Genomic DNA, 5,911 nt, shown 5'->3' on the forward strand with positions numbered 1-5,911 from the left:
AATGATGTCGGGTGGAAATATCTCCAAACCCCTTCCAGTATTTCTTTTAAAAGACACTGTGCTGTCAAAGTTGACTAGATCTTTTTAATACTTTCCATATATGAACCACAAAATATAGAAATTCAAGGCGTCCACCCGACAGCAATAATGTACACATGCACCTTTTAGAGTAAGCTTAGTATCGTCCAGCATTGCCACATTTTATAACAGTCTTTGACACTCTGCTTCAATATAGCAACTGATGTATTTGACCACACTGTCAAAACAAAACTGTAAGATTTCATTACTTGTGAAAGATATGTTATTGTCTGACCCAGTTTCAAATGAAAATGTTTAATTTATTACAGAACACACTAATGCTTTCAAAATGTAACTAGACACCTTCTAAACATTCTCTGCTATGGAGTTATAATCTGTTAATATACACTGTAAAAAAAATCCTGTAAAATTTACAGTAAACTACTGGCAGCAGGGTTGCCAGCCAGTTACTGTAAATTGTACAGCCACAGTACTGTAATTTAATTTACAGCCATTTACTGTAATTGCAGAATACAGGAAAAACTGTAATTTTGAATAGCAACAGTATAATGCTGTATTTTTTACAGCAAATTGCTTGATTTTAATTTACTTTATTTAGAAGAAATACATAAATCACTGTATATCCAGTATGTTTTGCATACTGGATATACAGTGTTTATTTTTTTTTAATTGATACAAAAATACATTACAGACAAATTGTGTACGTTGTTGTACATGAAATAATTTTATTCAGTAACAACTTCATAGTATCCAACATGGCTCTTTAAACATTCATGTTTAAACAACACGTTAACCAACATTACCATCATGAAACAACATTGCAAAACAAGGCCCAAGTGAGTCTGTAAAACGGTCCACATCTTGATCCATCAGAGCACAACAAGTAGCTGGAACTATGGAAACGAAACAAGAGAATAATGTTAGATATTCAATTTATAGTCAGAGAAAAACAGAGGACAACATATACAGTCAGAGAATAATAAAATGATGTAATTCAATGATGAGATCTGTGTGTGTGTGTGTGTGTGTGTGTGTGTGTGTGTCTGTGTGTGTGTGTGTGTGTGTGCTTCTTACTTTTCATCGATTACACTGAATATTCATCATTGTGTTTAGAAGAGCGGCGACATGTGGGTTCACTGCAACCTGTTTCTTCTGTATCCTGGCATTTTAGATGACGCTTCTTGTTCCACTCTCTGGATTAATATCTACAAAGAGTCAGGAAAAACTAAATGTTATATATTAAATGTACAAAATATATTATATTAAAACACATGAATTAAATCATCAGCTTGCTAGTGTTAAATAGGGGAGACTTCTAAATAATTTGCCCAAAAAAATTGCATCTCTCGTTGAGAAATATTGTTTTAAAGGTCTTAACAGGTATATAACATTAACATATCTATAAAAAGCAGGTAAGGAAGTTGTTCAATTAATACCTTTCATTGGACTCCAAGTACATGCTGCCCCATCCTGGTACTCAAGCCTGAATATGTAACATGCTATGAACAGAGTGGGAAGGCCAGACATGAAGCTGTGCTGAGCACCGTCACACACAACCTAACCTTCAGTAGTCAGCATCCAGTGGCCTGCATGGCAAAGTGTGTCCTAAAACAAACAATTATACATGTGACAATAGTAATAGTTAATAGTGACTATACAATTATCTTTAAGCATTTTACATTTAAACTACATTTTAGTATAAGTGACTCTACAAACAAACTCTAAGCAAATTAAACAGAGTAACTTACACTTAAAACCGTACTTATACAGAAATGTAATCCAACTAACGTCAGGGATGTCACGGTCAAGAAATTGTCACACTAGTATTTTGTAACGGGTCTCACTCCCACCCTCCAACGGTCCTATTTGGGAGACAGGCCTGCTATACAATGAGGGTGTCGCTAACGTCTTTTGCTCAAGCTCTCAGCTGGCCTCCGTTACATAAACTGTATATCTAGATGGTTACGTACATTAATCACTTTACCGGGCTATCCTCCGTGAACATCGATTTACCTCAAGCTATGGTGACTCATTTTAATTTGGGCGCTCGATTTAACGGATGACTGCATTTGCAAATTTGAATTACACCACAAAATAATCACGACCGAGTGTGGTATCACAACTGTCGAAGCATGTAACTTTTACCGAGTCTACGGCGGGCGCGATGTTCAACATTAAAAAAACAACCGTCAACTTACTAATACAATGAACTGTAGCTCGTCACATACCGCTTTCACTCCTGGTGTGAACAAAAACTCTAAATAACATGAACAACTTCTGTCCTCAGGTGCTATAGCGACGGAGAATGTTTGAAATCTTACCGCGACGGCGCTGCTGAAACCCCGCAAGACTCCTTCGGTCCCCGCGGATGGAGGTTGAATCCGGGGTTAGCAATATGAACCGCGAATTTAGATACCTCTATATAAAGTTACCAGCATGATAGTTACCAAATATGGAAAAAAAATACGTAATAAGTTACTTACCACAGGTGTGAATCATTCATTTTGCGCACTACCCCAATCTCGACTGTTGAAGATCATCCCGCCATTGTAGATTTGAAATTTACAGCAATATTCTGTACATTGAGTTAATCCGTCAAGTGACCCCAGAATGCATTGCACTTTACAGCAATATTCTGTATTATTTAAAATACAGTCAGCTTCTGTAAAATAACGCTGTAGTTTTTACAGCAATTCGTTACAGTGTACTACATATGTACATAAATGAGACAGAATTCAACACTTTAAAACAAGGTAACATTAAAGATAGCAGTGATCAGCACAACCGAGCCACTAGGGTTGGACATAACAAGATCTGCAGTTTCAGCTCCAAAGTGAGAGTGAACACATAAAGTTGTGGAACAACCGCACGACTGGGATCCTGAGGGATATTAGATCCAGTCAGAAGAATAAGTAGTGACCATTCAACCCAACCGAAACAAGACTAGAATAGTGTAGCAGTGATAGATGTGGAGGTCCCAGAAGAAGTAGCATCAAGGATTCTGAAAACAAAGAAATGGACTTTACAAGAAGTTTGGAATGATGTGGCAAGTTAGTTTCAGTAGCCGTTGGGCTTTTGGGGCAGCTGGGAAACTCTTTCTGTTTTTAAGTGTGATGAAAGATGACATTTAAATGTATGTATAGTATGTACACATTACATACAGTCACTGTATACATACACACAATTCATCACAGTACTTATCTACATTTCTTTTTGGGTACTGTATTTGTTTTGCTTGCCTGATCAGGTTAAGAAGCAACCACTTTCCTCCCATTAACATCTCATTGTCGGTGGAGCATGAAACCAAGATTACTGCATTTAGCTTGAATCTGCATATTTGTTGTTTTTCCTCAGTAATCTAACATTACGCAGAAGCCTCGAGGATCCACATTTTATTAACGTAAGCAAAATATGATTTTTCACAAAGTGAAACTCCCAAAATTCAATTATCTATTCAATAATTTGATCTTCTGTGGTTATCGTTGTGTGCTTCATGGGTACTGATGAGATTACACCCATTACAGATGCTTCAGACCACAGTGAGTGAGCTGGTTTGGCATTGGGCGTTTCTTGTTTGTTCACATCTGTCTGTGTGATTGAGGAAAACTCAAAGCATCCCTGAAAAACACATGCAACCGCGGGCAAGCGTTTTCCCAAGGGAAAAGGGTTTAGCTTCGTCCCTACTGACACATTTGCAACAACTACCAATTCTGTCCATCACCCACTCTGCGTAGCAAAGGATGTAATTGTGGAGCTGACGTATAATTAGGGAGCCTGTCTGTGAAGTAAGACCACATGAAATTAATTGAGTGTCAGGATGTTTTTGGATCAAATTCAGCCCAGTGGAACTCCTCTGACAACAGTCTGTGGTGTGTGTGTGTGGCCGATGTTGAAGGCAGGGTTCTTTGAACTCCTATTAGATCTTTTGGGAGTTACTATGAAAGTTTGAGGTTTGAGTTTAATGTGGGGTTGTGTTTACCATCTGAATTTACCAGGACCTCATGCAATGTTCAGAACACAGAAGAATGGGTGTGGAGAGGGCATTTTAAATGACACATGTCCGTTTTCATTTAACACACATATTTTTAATACAAATATACTTCATTTACATTTACATTTAGCAGACGCTTTTATCCAAAGCGACTTACAGTGCACTTATTACAAGGACAATCCCCCTGGAGCAACATGGAGTAAAGTGTCTTGCTCAAGGACACACTGGTGGTGGCTGCTGGGATCGAACCAGCAACCTTTGATTTACCAGTTCAGTGGTTTAACCCACTAGGCCACCATCACCATCTACTAAACGGAAGTTTAGTTTTGATTTGTTGCCATTGTAGATAAACTCTGCAGGATGACCTCACAGAAGCAGGAATTATATTACAGCTCAGGACAGTGGCCATTCCAGAAGGTCTGACAAACCTGACATAATTTTTTCACAACTTAAATGTGTGGGTTGAGATTCCTGTTATCTATTAACACTCTGTGGAGATAGATTGCTGTTTTTTTTTTTTGTCCTTCCCAGATTGGGTCACTAGCCCTATTTAAAAAGTAACCGAAAAAACTCTTTTGAACCGGCATAAAGTTTAACATATATTTTCCACACAAAGTTTAATTATTGCTAAAGTCCAAGTGCACATATGCATATTAACACAATATGTGAGACTTTTACATTGCAATATCCAAAAATCCACTACCCAGTCAACAATTTGATTTTCACAGTATGTGAATCGTGTGATGTCACTGTGATCATCGCATGAAGGATAAATAAAAGTAGACACAAACGAGACATGAGAAAATCTACAAAAACTAGAGAACTTTTTATTCTTGTGTTTTTTTTATGATGATGATGATATTGATTTTCACATTCATTGGACATGACCGTAGGATGAGAAACAGGAAGGGAAGAGGAAAGTACCTTTAGCGGGATTCGAACATGTGCTGCCTGAGGTGCTGCAGTGCTTCGATGTTGATGATATGTTTCTGACAGGGATTTATCTTAGTTCTTAGTTATTTTAGGAGACTGAGGGCTGACTATTCTCTTTCATGTCTCATTTATGTATAAGCCTTGTCTTCCACTGCGGAGGATCATTCTGAGGATAGAATAAAATAATTGTATGATTTTTTGTAAAATCAATCTTTCAATGAAAGATATTTAAAGTGTACCTGAAGTATACTTGCAATAGTTTCACTTCAAAAAGCACAATCCAATACACTAAAATTTATCTTAAGTTGGACTTCAGCACTATTTCTGCAATATTATTTGTTCCAATTTAGTATACCACAAATACAATCACATTTTATTTTCATTGAGTACATAAGATGTTATTGGATGTTAAGGGCAATCAGTCTATACCAGGCTTAAAAAAATGATGACTAACTTTTAAGACTGCTACCAGCCCCAGATATCTTCAATTTTATTTAAGGAGAAATATTTTTTACTAATATTGTAAATATAGAAACTATCATTTAAATAGCAATATACCTTCCAGAATATCAAGGCTGACTCATTTACATGTATCTTCAAAGCCCAGCATTGTAAACCCATGAAGTGCATATTCCAAACAAGGAATTCAATCTGAATCTTAGACAAATTTAATAATCACTATCCAAGCTGCAAGAATGGTCAAATACAAAAGCTGCAAAGTGATTTGGAGCTGTCCCCTGTAGTTAGCTGATACTCTTTTTGAGAAACAGATTAAAAAGGATAAGAAATTGAATACAAAACTAATGTCTGTACTCTGAAGTCAGAATTGCAGCATCTTTAGTAAATACACGCACGCACGCAGACACACACACACACACACACACAGTTCTATATATGATCAATAAACAATAAACTGTGACACTATCACTAAAGTATGTCAATGTATGT

At 36.9% G+C, this 5,911-nt stretch overlaps 1 long non-coding RNA gene across 3 annotated transcripts; it reads right to left on the bottom strand.

Moving 5' to 3' along the window:
- Positions 1–466: 466 nt before the first annotated feature.
- Positions 467–2,727, bottom strand: LOC130411995 (uncharacterized). 3 transcript variants are annotated; one of them, XR_008905144.1, is made up of 4 exons: positions 2,523–2,727; positions 1,476–1,644; positions 1,114–1,244; positions 467–932 (listed from the first exon to the last, which is right to left on the bottom strand). It is a non-coding gene; the product is annotated as an uncharacterized LOC130411995 (long non-coding RNA). The 3 variants fall into 3 exon arrangements; XR_008905145.1 differs by lacking the exon at positions 2,523–2,727 and adding an exon at positions 2,361–2,508; XR_008905143.1 differs by lacking the exon at positions 2,523–2,727 and having other exon boundaries at positions 1,476–1,777.
- Between the last annotated feature and the right edge of the window lie 3,184 nt (positions 2,728–5,911).

This window comes from Triplophysa dalaica, chromosome 22 (genome assembly GCF_015846415.1).
Source record: "Triplophysa dalaica isolate WHDGS20190420 chromosome 22, ASM1584641v1, whole genome shotgun sequence".
Lineage (NCBI taxonomy): Eukaryota > Metazoa > Chordata > Actinopteri > Cypriniformes > Nemacheilidae > Triplophysa > Triplophysa dalaica.